Below are 14,950 nucleotides of genomic sequence, written 5' to 3' on the forward strand. Positions count from 1 at the left end.
AGAAATTTCCATAAAAAAAGTGCATGTTTTCGGTTTTCGGTTTTTGGTCACCTCTCACTAGCCAGACAAGCTTAGACGAATTTTTTTGAAAGTGGTTTTGGCTTCTAGGGACCAATACCTATCTAGGCACATATCAAAAAATCCACTAGAAATCCACTAGAAAATGCGTCCGATTTCGGCAGGTCGTTTTTCAAAAGTCCCTCAACACACTATCGTGAAGACAAAATGGAGTGGGTCAAAAATATCGAAACATAGCTTACAGCAAAAATATTTATTTTCGCTCTTGAAACTTAATGCCATGAAATTTATGGACCACTGCAACCGGAAAACAATATTTTAGAGATAAGTCCTTATGTGATATTTTAGGTAATTTTGTTTTTAATTACACCAACTACCAAGATGTGAACACGTTGGTACATGTCCGATTTATTATCAAATTCAATCGATGGTTCAACTTAAATATATTTTGATTTAATGTTTCCAGAATTTCAGAAGCGTATACGATTTATTGCCGGTTACATTACCGTCTGTCGTTTTAAAGCAGCAACTTCAAATTGTAGAACTTTGTATGTAACACATTGCACTTTGAACGAACACGAAATTTAAGGGACACCATAAGAATAAATATATATCTCCATTTTATAGTTCAATATTTCCAACCACTACGTGTGAAACCTCTGCAGTATAGTTTAACAATTCATTACGCTTCCATTATGTTAGATATGATCTCATGAAGTCTGTCGCAGATCGTAACGAATGTGAAATTAATAGTAATGCTATAATAACGCTCCTACAATTTCTTGCGTGGATGATCTAAAGTTGAAAGTCGGATATCTCATTTATAAAGCATTATGGTATGGGTACACGACATACAAAACCGTTTGTAATGAGATGTGGATTAATGAATTATCTGTTCAATACAACCGACAAGAAATAAATCTCCAACAAATGCTCTTGCATTAGAATATGAAATACCATCATATATGGAAGTGTGGCAGCTTACAATATTCCCACAACATATTCCATCACAGATTATTGAAGAGATGAGAAGATATTGCTGTTTGGAATTTCTATGCGGTGCCCGAATGATTACACCCAGATGAATGAATTCCAATGACGGAATTAGTCTTTCTACGATCATATGTCTTCAAACTAACAGACAGATAATCTCCAGAAAACAGATCTTTAAGTATTACAATACTTATTTCAATGGACTCATGTCTAGCAATTGAGCTTTAAGAAAAATCAGCTTGTTGGTTTTTTAAGATTAATGTCGATTACTTGAGAAAAGAAGACTCCAGTTCATGTTCGGATCTTACATAGTATATTTTTTAAGGAATTATTAAAAATGTTGGTTAGAAGCATTTGGATTAAGAAATATATATATATATATGTCGTACGCTTTGCCACTGTACCGCACACTCCATTACATTACCATTGTAGCCACCCAGTAACGAATTACGTATGTACATACATACATACACACAGTTATGCATAGAGTCCATTTTTCAAACTTACAATACTTAAACTGTTACTGTATCTTCATATACAGAAGCGGATATTTATGTACTCAACCTCCGTTGCTAATGGCTTTTTCTGTTGCGTTTTTGTAAAATGCCATTAATTCTTTCCACAAAGCAATTCAAACTCTTATTTATCTATTTCCAAATATATTTATCTTTTACAGTGGATGTTCATTGTTAAAAACAGAAATCACCCGCTAGCTACAGACCTATTCACATATTTGTGAATAAAGATGGAAGTTTAAAAATGTATTTAAAACTGAAAAATTTGTGGTGGTAATTGTATTCAATTTTTGCATAGCTTCATTATACGCAGGTGAATTTATTCGTCACACCTCATTGAAATTAAAGTGGCTACAATTAGGCGTTTGGTATAGTAGAATAGGCTTGGCATTTCTTTCGTACAGACAGTGGTCATGCTTTCTTCGTGTGAGTTAAAACACATTCAAGAGTACACGCATGCATCTATCAAAACTTAGAGGTTTTTTGACGTCTGACATTCGAGTGTTAATGCTAGAAGCATGCGGTCGGTCAAAGTCAAAACAATTATTGTCAATGTACATCTGTAAGATCTGAACCAAATACCGAATTCGGATATGAGCAGATTCGAAAGTTTGAACGAGCTACGTTGATAAATACCGAGCGATTACACAGTTCTACCGAGGATCTAAATTAGACTTTTAAACTAATGAATCGATTGTGACAGATCCAGCTGACAACGGTTCACGTGAGCCTCGCCACAAACGAAGAAACAACAACGGATCTGAGCGTGTCGTCGAATGAAAAGTGGAATGAACGCGATAGAATGGAACCAGAAACAGAAACAGAACCTCAGTATGTTCTTAAACCGAAGGTGTCTGGTTTATTCATACGAAAACATCGAACAATATCGATTGATGAACCGCCAGCTAAGGTTGCTCATCGAAATTCAGTCGGAACTGTGGATCATGACCAATCCGATTCCACAATGATCGACCGAAATTCAACTGGTGGACCTGTGGACCGTGACCAATCCGATTCGCCGACGATGGAGAACAATGCCGAATCCGATTCAACTAGTACCGTCTTTGTGTTTTATATTATAGAAGAAACCCAAAGAACTCAGGCATTATTTGGAGCCAGAAATAAATTTAAAAAATTTACTTACACTCGCGGAATTTTGAAAATTGACACATTTTCTGTTTCGGGGTTTACTGATTTTTTGTGAATTTTGCATGTGTTTTTAAATGGAGAAATCAGAAACTCAAGTAAAACTCAGAAACAGAAAATGTGTCGGTTTTCGAAATTCCGTGTGTGTATTATCACATTTTCCACAGATTTGACCATAGAGGTAGACTACCTAGAGGAATTATGACCCGAAATTCATAGAAAAATCATATCACATTATCACACACACCACTAAATCCAAAAACGTCAACTTTGCCTCTTCCTTTTTTTATTACAATAATTGTCTTGTTCCATTCATACATATTGTTGTCATTCATTATTCGTTCATAACACGTGTATGAGTTACAATTAAAAAAGTAAATGAAGTTTTCAATTTCTTTTATGAATTGAAAATACCTTTTAAGTGTAAAATGCCTCGAAAATGTTGCATAATGAAGTGTAATAATATTAATTTATTCTTTATCCACTACAAAGGAAACACTGAGACTTGGGGATGCTGCCCCGAGAATTACGTTTATTCTCATCGTTTGTACAATTGAAACTGACTTTTTATTTCCTTTTTTCTGTTCGTGTCCACTATGATCTCGTTCATTTCAACGGCATTCTTGATCAGGATTTCCGCGAGTGTTTATGAGATGCAATTCTTAACACCTATACTGTCTGTACACGAAGCTCTCACACACTAAATGTGATTTGTCATTTTAATTTGTCAGTTTGTTCTATACGTTTCTTCCATCGTACGGTAAAAACGAATTTTGACAAGCCAAAAACGAACGAAAGCATCCACAGAAGCAAACATAACCGCAACTTGAAAAAAATTTGTTCGTTGAAACTTCAAAGTGAGGTTGTGTTGCCTTCTCTGTGGATGACGATTGACATTTTGAACGGCCCTGGAAGAAACCTATTGAGATGGCCCTTGGATTTGACAGTCGTGATATTGAATGGTTTTTTGGTTTTTATCACAGCAAACTGATTGTTACATGTGTGCGACAAAAATTTCGACTGGGAAAAATTCAAATATTTCATTCAATATAACAGCTGTCAGAATGTTTGGGACAAGAAATATCAGATCCCACATAAAACAAAAATGTGATAATACCTTATTTTTTGATAGCTGTACTAAAAACTCAATGAAGTCTGCTCATCTGGTTGATGAGTTTCAAAATGTTGAAATCGTAAAGCTGCTCTGTATAGCAAATTTGGAACATAAGAATGTACCAATAGCTGAAGCGACCGAAACAGAATCACAGCTGTAGAAAACATCAATTGAAATAATTGTGAGAGGAGAAGCTTAGCGGCTAACTTCTCGCAATTCGGCTTAAATGTCAGTGGCCTGTCCAATGTCGTACCGAGGTATTTCGGAAAAAAATTGCTAATTGACACCATGGAGTACGAGACGAAAAATTGGTGTGATATGTGAAATGCTCACAGTCGATTCAGGTTTTGTTCAAGCGAAAAAGTTACTGTATCAACGAATTAGCCCGGTGATACGACAAGGAATTGAGACAAGCATTCAAGGGACACTACATCCTTTATGCATATTAAATAAAATCTTTGAGGCTATAATCTATAATTCAATTATTCGGCCCCTTTATTTGAAAGGCGTAACTATCAGCTGAAATTTCGAAACGTTTGTCGAATCTACTACTGTTTTTTACTAAATAAATTACCACATTGGCTAACGCCATATGAAAATACTGCGCCAATGTCCCTCCCAAAATAACTGCACTATCAGTGAAATTGTTGGTTTATGTCACATTGAAATCAAATTATCACGTTCGTTCCATGGAAATTTAAATGGATTTTTTTGCGCTTTTAACTCTCTACAAAAATACCATCATCTACTCATTCTGACCATTTTATCCTATGTATAGCGTTTACCCAGATATGCAAATTGCACCTCTATACGAACAGCACGTACAATATTAATTTTTGCTAGCTTGAATGCAGCGCTGTTATACCTTTTATTACTGTAGTGGAATTAAAATTGAAACAGAACGAAATTTATATCTAATTTGTACATTACAAACATCTGCTGATTAATATGTCATTACAGTTCGTTGTGAATTAACATCAATGAATATAATTATATTAGAGATTTCATTCAGAGTTGATAAAATTTGAACTTTCAACCTGAAGCCTCACTCATTCAAAAAAAAAGAAATTGAATTTAGTATATTATCATGAAGATCTCAAGATATTGAAAATAAACAATTCATTTCTACGGTACAATTGTCGAAGAACTTGGAATGTGTAAGATTTCAGCTGCAGAAAAAACCAACATATTTCTACATATTGAAAACATCTGGCCTCAAGTGGTTACATTATACGATCCTATCGACTAAATTGATAAATTGCAAAATCTTGACCATAGTTCGATAAATATCCTAATGGCTAGCAGAAAAGTACCTAGTTAGCTATTTCATTGCTTCATACATATAGAATCAAATCAAGCGTGATATTACGAGTAAACCTTAAAAGAGGATACTGATTTCATACAAATTGACATAATTTTTCATTCTCTGAGCTTTTTCTTTTCGTTTCAATTCCCATACACAAAGGGATTTTTTCGATATCTGGGTGACTAAGGTAAAATTAATAGGATGATTCGTCCCTTTCTAGTCAATATAAGATACGATATTGATTTCAACATTTTTTTTGATTGTCATGTTCTGTCACTCCGTTTTTCGGACGTTTACAAATTTATTTTGTATTATTAATCCCAAAATTGAGTGTATCTTTTACTGCGAAAGAACTTTACACAGGATATGTTGGCATATAATATGCGTTCATTTTTCTATTTCATTCTGTCCTGTTACGTTTTAGTGATTTTATTATTATCGTCTCCCTTGTTAAATTCAAGGAAAAATTCCCAACGGACTTAATTAAAGATTTATTTGATGGATATATTGATCTATAGGTATATGATAGATATAATATACAACGTTCGTAACAAAAGTTCAATAATAAAATTTAATATTGTCATAGGGCCCGGTACTGAATTATATTGCGTGAATGGTCTATTAGATTCATTATCTATTAGTATAGCAATATTTAAGATTAATGTCAAATTGCTTTCCGTTTTGTGTGATTTGTCAACATATCAGTGTACATAATAGTAGATTACCGTACATGCAAACTAATTTTGTTATTAATAACCGCAAAGGGCAGGCTCAAATGTTAAATTAGTTCGCATGTTATATGTTCATGTTAATGTCAGTTGATTTGACTCGTACACATTCAATCTTTCTGAGTTCTCATATTATAGTCGCAGACGGCGACAACATCACCAGTGTAGGTGTATTCCTATTCCAAGAACAACTTTCAGAGTCTGGAATCCAGACTTTTGTTTTAATTTGGCAATAATTTTCGCCCTCGGCTTAGCCTATCAACTTTACTCAACTCAAAACCGCAATTTTGAAGCACGTATGTGTTTTATCTGCTGTATGTGCTTTTACCCCTCTACAAGCACATGAAGTATCTTAATTTGAGGTATACAACTTGAAATACGAATTTTGAATGGATTGTCCCGTGATTTGTGTTGTTTATTATTTATAAATTATTTAATGTACATAACCTACCCATAGCGTTAGCATTATCACTTTGAATTTTGACCTATAAAAATAAAATTAAAATAGATTTTAAGGACGAAATGCCATTCTTTTCGCTGGTTCATTCGCGTATATTAGATACCTCAATTAATCTTTCAAATGACGCAGTGTACATACGTACGTAACAAACTTTATAGTTTGCTAACTTATTTATTAGGTCTGCGTGTCGTCATACTTTCAACCCATCCATTTCTATACACTAACAGGATTGTTAAAGAAATTAAAGAATTTCAACGAAATTTGATGAATTTTTTTCTTACGCTAGATGATTTCCCCTCAATATTATCATCCTACGAATCATCAGAGTATATTATTCAGACTGATAAGATAATACTATCCACTACATCGGTTTTCTCTTCTTCGCTTATGCAATAAAGTATTGTAATGGATGGTAATAATCGAACGTTATTAGTTTTGGGTTGAGCGTTAAAAGTAATTCCATTTACCAATATTTCCATCTAATTGGTACCAATTTGATGATAATAACGGTAGCGAGAATTAAAATATTTGTAATAGGAAAAATTCCAATGGTCGTCGATCAAAAATTATTGGTCGAATATAATTTCCCGTATTGTAATGACATCTAAGAAGTAATCTTGCCAAATCTCAATGTCCGCCTCAACTGCCAATATTATTATTAATCAAAAATAGGTTATCCTGTGTTTTTAAAGACTAAATTAAAGTGTTTCTATAAAGATCAAATGACACCAAACAAGTTGCGTTGATACTGTAGGACACGCCTTCATAAATGCTGGGTCGTCGTTAAGAAAAACTCAAGTACCAAAATGCGACATACTTTTAAGTATGAGGAAGTAAGTAAGGCACATAAGCAGTGAACGTAAATTTACGCTCACTTAGCGAAAGCACCAACACAAACCTCGAAATTTAAAATTTAATTTTTTTTTGAAATCAGAAACGTTCCTGATGTCGTACTAATATTTTCTCCCCAAATCTCTACATAAACGATAAACGTAACTGAATCAACAAAATCGTATACCACCGAAATAACATTAATTTTTTTTCCCCATAAATGCTTTCGTTTTATGTATATATAGACACGAATATTTCATTTTCCTTTGTGTATAAATAACTTATCTAAATCCCTATTTTACAAAGAGTATCCTCTAATTTCCAATAATCTATTTCAAATTATATTCTTGGATGGCAAAAAGAATCAATGGAATTCCCATTTAATATTAAATTATGAATCTTCGATAGGTTGCGTAGATTTTCATTTTAATTTATTGTATTCTGATAGTAGTTACAATAGGCGGATCAAGGTTTTCGTTATATTTTGCCGAAAATAATCGAATAGCCTTGTTGTAACTTTTCCCGCGGTAATGGTGCAAATGTTTACAATTTTGATTACATCCATTTTATGATTAAAATTTACAATGCAAATTGGGCATTCGCATGAATACATTTCGGAAAATAATTTTATTTAATAAATTCGAATCCATTCTTTGCCGTCTAAATTATGATTAGTATTTTCACACACAATGGTGAATGTTTTGATTGAAGTTTTTCGTATCAGTTTTTATCCAATTATTTCATTTTCGAACAAAAAATTTCATTAAAAAATTCTATAAATTTTTGAATCACGCAAACAAACTGTTACTGTATGTTCGAACTAACTTGGTAATTATTTAAATTGAATTCTTGAAATTGACTCAACGATTTTCGAACCAGAATAATTAAGTTATTGCGAAATTTTCCAGGTTTCGAAGCGCATAATGGAAAAAGCACTAATGCCTTCTAAATTAGGTTAAAATTTGCATATCCATCGTTCAAGTTAGTGGAAATAATCTTTCACCACCCATCATTCTCACCTGAGTCAATTATTTATATAATACTCCATGAAGAAAAAAGCTTATAAAATAATGAAATTCGCAGAACTATCTTCTCTATAACGATACAAATGGAACGCAGACAGGTGGAATAAGATGCCTGTAAATACTAGGTTCGAGTATTGAAACGAGATGTTAAGTAAAACAAAACTTTTCTCCAACTAAAACTCGACTGCAACTCTTTAGTCAGAAAATATCACTTTTATAATATTTTCAAGTAATAAACGCATATCACACAAATGTAAAATGTCTTGCACACAGCGAATGTGTTGAATCTGTGATCGGTCATTTAGAATATATAATTTAGGATTAATATTATGACGGGAAAAATTAAATTTGTTTCATTGTCAAGATCTTTCTTAGTGGTCATCATATTTTATTGACAACAGTGACCGTCATTTCAGTTTCAGCGCTTGATATTACTTGAAAATACATGCTACAGTAATCTCAATTTCAAATACTCCGTGCATCGGTCCAATTTATCAGGCAATTTATCGAAGTAATAACTTTGCGTCTTTCGGAATAGACGTGTTTGTTTCTCAATTAAAAATATTTCGAACAATTCGGATGATCCTCATACTTAAACATTATCACTTTTCCTTCGTCTCACTGTTGAAATTTATGTTGTCTCACTTCTTTCTGTAAAAACTGTTGCGTTGTTACATTTAACTCAATCCGACGGAATCGCACAATATTCGTTCGTGTTTACCAGACATTATGGTCGGCCACAACTCAATAATTTATTATTACAAAGCATTAGAAGTAATTTAATTGCGCTACAAGAAAAACGCTCAAATAGCGATAAAGTTTCACCAATTTAACAGATTTGTTTCGTTGTTTTTGGTGTATGAAGAAGGATATGAAGAAAACACAACATTGTTGAACATCATTTACGCATATTATAGTGACATGGTGTTTGGTCTGTGGGTCTTAAATTCATTATTATTTGGTAGCGGGAGGCAAAGTGGACCTTACCTCCCACTTTGCTAGCGTACGTGTTTGCCTTTCGACACTTTATGAAACCTTATGTCATAAAAACACAGAAGCTCCATGAGTGCGATTACAACAAGTCAATATGAGAACTTGTAACTAGTTGCGTAATCTACTATTTTGTATGTTGTTGATGAATGCTTTCGGTATATGTTCCTGTGTGTGACTGTGAGTTGTAAATAATGTAGCTGCGTGATTAAATATAATTGTGGTTCAGTAATTGCACTCAAACAACTTGTACGTACATTAATTAAAAAAGATGAATAATCTACAGAAACAATATATGCTACGGATAGGATAATGCTTATGACAATGTTTCGGAACTAATCAAATATGAAATAGATTTTAACATATATCAATATGTGATCGGTATGTTGTGTTTACTTACTGTGCTAAATCCAAATCAAATATTCATTACGCCATGTAAATCATTTTACACATGAGCATAATAGAATTTAAATACAACAAATCGGAAATGAGGAGAGCTCTAAGGGTAAGTGAAAGCTTTTCTCTCACTCTGGATCCCAGTTCTCAGCGTTAAAGACTACACAATAAGCTTAATACAGCGTTCGTTTCTAAATTAATAATACGATGATTACGTAATGATGTATTGAAGCTTATAAATCGACTTACAAATTAAAATCTATGGATTTTATATGACCGGACCGGATCAGCTCATATGGTTAGATGTTAGCAATCCTGTTTACTATTATTGAATTTTGGTATGCAAAATTTACATGTAAACACTGTGGCTTTAGAAAAGCTTTATAATATTTGTAATCGGTTGAACAGAGCTATTGGTATAACTGATTTATATCCGCCTGAAGTAGCTGCAAAATTCGAAGAGGAAAATAATTTTTCCAAAAAATTTCGTAATTGCAAAAGGCTGGAAGTCGCTGAATTTGTTGCAAGGCTGGAAACCACCTGAAGTAGTTGAATTGTTCGACGATAGGCTATAACGGATGGGTGATCTCTGTGGTATTCCGAAAGAAATTGTGTCTCGTCGCTTGATAACACGATAAATCGAGTTATTCTTAACGGATTTCCAAAAACTTTTTAAATCGACCAGGAATTAAATTCGTGTATGTGAGTAATAATTCAGGAGTGGTTCCGTGGTAGTTGTCTGAATAAAAAAAAATTCAAAGATGGTGAACTCGTGATCCACACGAGAGTTTCGTTTTTGTTCAAGATATAAGCAAGAAAATTTTTCAACCCCTTTTACAGCGAGCAATAGGACTTTTGATTGTTTGAAAATGTAAGACATAGTTTTCGCTTTGTTTATTCTGAAAATTGGATATGAACAAAATTTACCAATTCGACGCAGAACGTTATTCTAAGCAAAAAATTGTTGCTTACAAAGTACGACCCAAAAGCGACCCAGTTTGTCAGCCGCCTAAAATGTGCCGGAGGCCGTTTCCAGTCTCGATGAAAATAAGTATGTGTAAGGGGTTCTGCAGCAAGATTTACATGGGTATCGGCAATTCTGATCAAAAGGATTTTTAAAAGCAGTTTAAAATGAAAAATATAGGGCCACCATTTTGTAATTCTCTTATGGGCGGCTGTACGTTTCGAAGTTTAGACGATAAAAAGATCAGTTCATTTCAGAGGCATACTGTAAAACAGTTTTTTTGTTTAGAATAATGTTTTACGTCGATTAAAAATAACTTGTCAAAACTTCAGTCCCCCATTTATGAGAAAGCAAGTCAGTTTTATGATATTTTTGTAACAATAGCAAAAATTGATTGAGAAAATATGTCAAGGGACCTGACCCGCCCAAGTTAGTAAAGTTGGTTTTGTTACAAAATTTTCCATTTTTGCTACGGTTTCGAATATCGGACGCGGAAGTGTTCTCGTGTTCTCCAAGCTTCTCCAAGCTTATCGACGAGTGACATTTCTCATCCTCTGATAAATCTGATGGGAGAGATTCCAGCTATTGCAACGGAGTAGTGTGCAGTTTAATGTGAAAAAATTAGTCGCTAAATGGAAAGATGTTAAAATATATCGATTCCATTCTTTAAATAGACGTCACTTTTCATAGATCAGAAAGAAAAAAAATTAAATTTTCTGTCATATGTATCAGACACATTTGATTGATATACCCAACTTTTTTTTTCGTGTGAATAACATTGGCCGTTTATTATTCAATGTGTATATTTTGGGAAATTTGCATCCAAATGGTAATGTAACCAAATTTCCAAACTTAATTTAATTATAAACCTCTACCGAACATTTTTCACCGAGCGATTCACATCGAGCCTAAATCGAATATTTATGTTTTACAATTAATCCCCAAATAATAAGATTACACTCCGTCTTCCCAGATTCTCTCTTAGCAATATTTATGACCATTTAATTTCCATCTTTTTGCAAATTAAGTCGTTCCAAAACGACGCAAAAAAAAATACCCAAGAAAATATATTCCAAGAGTAAGGCAAAACATTCTCCCCTAGAGATACCATTCTTATTTATTAATTTTCACCATCATAAAAAATTTATTCATAAATAAAAATCCTTGTTCGGCCAAAAAAAAAATTATTTATAAGATCCTCATCATCCACTTGAACAAACGCTACGTTTTCCAGTCCAAATTTTGCGTTTTATTATTAAATTTCGTTGTTGGATATTAGGTGTTAGGTACATATAGTATTGCACAAAATTTTGTGGTGTATTGCTTCCACTTCGTCAAACCTCATCATTATACGTATACATCAACCAGCACGGTGGTGCGTTATCAAGTCGCGTCAAAACATTTTGTCGATAGAAATTTTAGCATTACACCTAAAGTACAATTTTTGGGAAAAATTAGAGAGTGAACCTAACACGTTATATATACTAGAAATGTATGTGTCGGATTGTACATAAAGTGTTTCTGGTATGGAAATGAAAACTCGGGATATATTTTGGCCACCGAAAGAAAAATTATTATGAAAATGTGTCTTGAAATTTGATTAGGTGTGGCTGTACGATGATTATATTTATTTAAATTCCAGTGGAGGTTTCCGCTTTCATTTCGTAAAGGTACTGATATTCCGAATGAAATTTTCATCCAAATAAACGTGATGATAGTGTGTATTAACGACGAAAGTCAAAACTTCCCCTTTGAATTATAACCTGAGAACGAACGATTTGCTTATGTATACATACAAATTGTGTATCTACTGCACGGCACTGTACGGAACAGCACTTCAGTTATAATGAAGAAAATGAATTTTCCCAAGAAATTCATTCAACACCCCAGCGTAATTAAGTCACATAATCCAAAATTTTGTTTTCATAATTACATTATTGCTAATTAAAATGTAATTTTTGTTAATTAAGGTAAATAGAGTTCAATTTAAGAATTGTCATTAGTTAGTCTGCATACGCGATACTCACGAAAATCGTTGATTGTGTGTTTTTATGTAATATTCGATTTGAAAACGTTCGCATATATCGCGACATCAGCACGATTCAACAGAGGAAGGATATGTATTACAGTTGGGGAATTACTTCAACTGGTGTAATGCGATTTCATTTATTTTATACATTTCACTCAGAGTCGGACTGACTACCGAAAGGCGCTCCTATGAACTATAGGAAAAAGCGTGCTGAGTGAGGGAAGGGTGACAAAAGCGCTATCAGTGAAAAAGACGCCAAACGTTCTTAAATGGCGAACTGCAAACACATTGAAGCTTGTTATCATACCTAATTTTGTCGACATCAGGGAAATTTGGGGCGGTTCATAATTTCACTAACAACAATAATGTTTGAGCGTTGAAAGGTGTCAGTGTTTCGTTGAATGATAAGAGACCCATTCCCAATCTTCCTAAAGGATTTCTCAGATACTTTCATCGAAAAACAGAAGATAATTCAATCACTAAAGTATTTGTGTTTAATCCTTTAATTACCATTCCTGAAAAAGTCACATTTCTGTCCTTGCGGTTGTTTATCTTTGAGATTACAACATCAAATAACTTTAAATCTCACTAATTCTAGCCTTGCTGTATTACATCGTTCATAGTTTAAATGTCAACATGAAGTTAAATCATTTCTTTACCTTGTAAAGGTAGACCTTTATAAAAACGTTTGCATTACTTTTAATAATCCCTCTAATAAGATGAAAATTTAAACCCCATGTTTAAACAAAAACGATTATAATCTTCCATTCATCGCAAAACTAATTAAAATCATTCTGTCGAGATCAACATCTTTGGAATATAATTTCCTTATATCTCCATTTGTAACGTGCAATGGATCTAAAATAATTTAATTTACTGAAATTCTACTGGATTCTAAAGAGTGACAAAGTCACCAAGTTTACCAAAAAAAGAAAAAAAAACTGGAAGAAAGTTTCTCTTGAAAATCAAAGTTTCAAAGTGCGATACACTGCCAGCGGAAAACTATTAATTTTTTCACCGAGATGTAGAAAATTTCGACGAGAAATGTGTACTTACAATCCCTTAAACGAACTGGTGTGCATACGTTATTTTGCACCAGCTGGTCCCATTTGGAATTGTATGTGACCAGCTGGTGCAAAATAACGTATGCACACCAGTTTGATTTAGCGATTGTATGTATAATACAAATCACATAAAAATAACCATAAAATCTACATACGGAATCATTTATTGAATACATTTCGTGTGGGACTAGCGCGTGATGGTATGAATAGTTTCGCTTAAGAAACTATCGTGTAACATTGGGAAATAAGTGAAATATTCTATTGGGTTTTTGATTGATTTGAGTTTTATTCGACATAATGGAGGAGATCAGCTGATGGTCAGTGCCGCCTTAGCGCTCTATGTGTTTCTTGTTTCTCGCTCGAATTCATTAAATTTCCCATGTAAGGCATTATACAAACAAGCTATAAAAGGCAAACGTCTAGTTTTCCCGCATTTCTCAATTTACGTAATGGCGCTTATAAGCTTAAACACTTACAATTATACTAAATTATTAAAATGCATGAGTCAATATAACAGTTCGACTAACTGTTAAGATTAAAGATCTCAGAGATTTCAAAATAAGTGATTTCGTGCGAGTTAATTCTGCATATACTAGATATTTGCTGTTCCTATCTCGTTTCCGGAGAATACTAAATATTGATATTTCTGTAACTAAAACCACATTGACTGAAGCGAATTGTGATATGTGCGGAACAGATTATCTTAAGATAGTAATTATTCAAAATGCTATAGAAATTTAGTTGAATCATTAATTTGTACTTGTAAGCCACTTCAATTAGCTACTGACCCAGATTTTATATAAACTGTCCGAGGCTAAAGTATCTTAATCATTTAGTACTATTGGAAGACTACAACTTACTGCTTTCATCAAGAGCCTTCATAAAGGAATTTTTACTTATATGTAGACGTTGAGGTTTGTTCTTATTTGATAAGGAATTTTAGGGACTTTCATAAATTTCATGCAACTCAGCATCATAACGTGCAAAATTTGCAAAATCGTTGCATGAATGTAGGTGCAAAGTTCTTTATTAGGCGAATCCTTGTGTTTAAAATACAATTTTTAAGTCCCTTTGCACTCGATGCCATAAATAACCAATCTCGTATTTTGTGATCGGCTTCGCCTCGGATTGACAACTGAGAGGGATTCTTTTGAAAAACAGCCTAACGAAATCGGACGCATTTTCCAGTGGACTTTTTTATATGTGCCTAGAAAGGTATTCGACCCTAGAAGCCAAAACCAGTTTTAAAAAAAAACTCTTCGAAGCTTGTGTGGCTGGTGAAAGGCGACCAAAAACCGAAAACTTGCACTTTTCTAACAAAAAATTCTCCATTTACGAGTTCCATCCACAATGAAACTGGAGAAATTTGTG

General features: G+C 33.4%; 1 protein-coding gene across 1 annotated transcript in view; it reads right to left on the reverse strand.

Moving 5' to 3' along the window:
• The window catches only part of LOC119082281 (metabotropic glutamate receptor 2-like), a 152,666-nt gene that overhangs the window by 93,674 nt on the left and 44,042 nt on the right, over window positions 1–14,950 (reverse strand). The gene's annotated exons all lie outside the window — the stretch shown is intronic.

This window comes from Bradysia coprophila, unplaced genomic scaffold (assembly GCF_014529535.1).
Source record: "Bradysia coprophila strain Holo2 unplaced genomic scaffold, BU_Bcop_v1 contig_415, whole genome shotgun sequence".
NCBI classification, from domain to species: Eukaryota; Metazoa; Arthropoda; class Insecta; order Diptera; family Sciaridae; genus Bradysia; species Bradysia coprophila.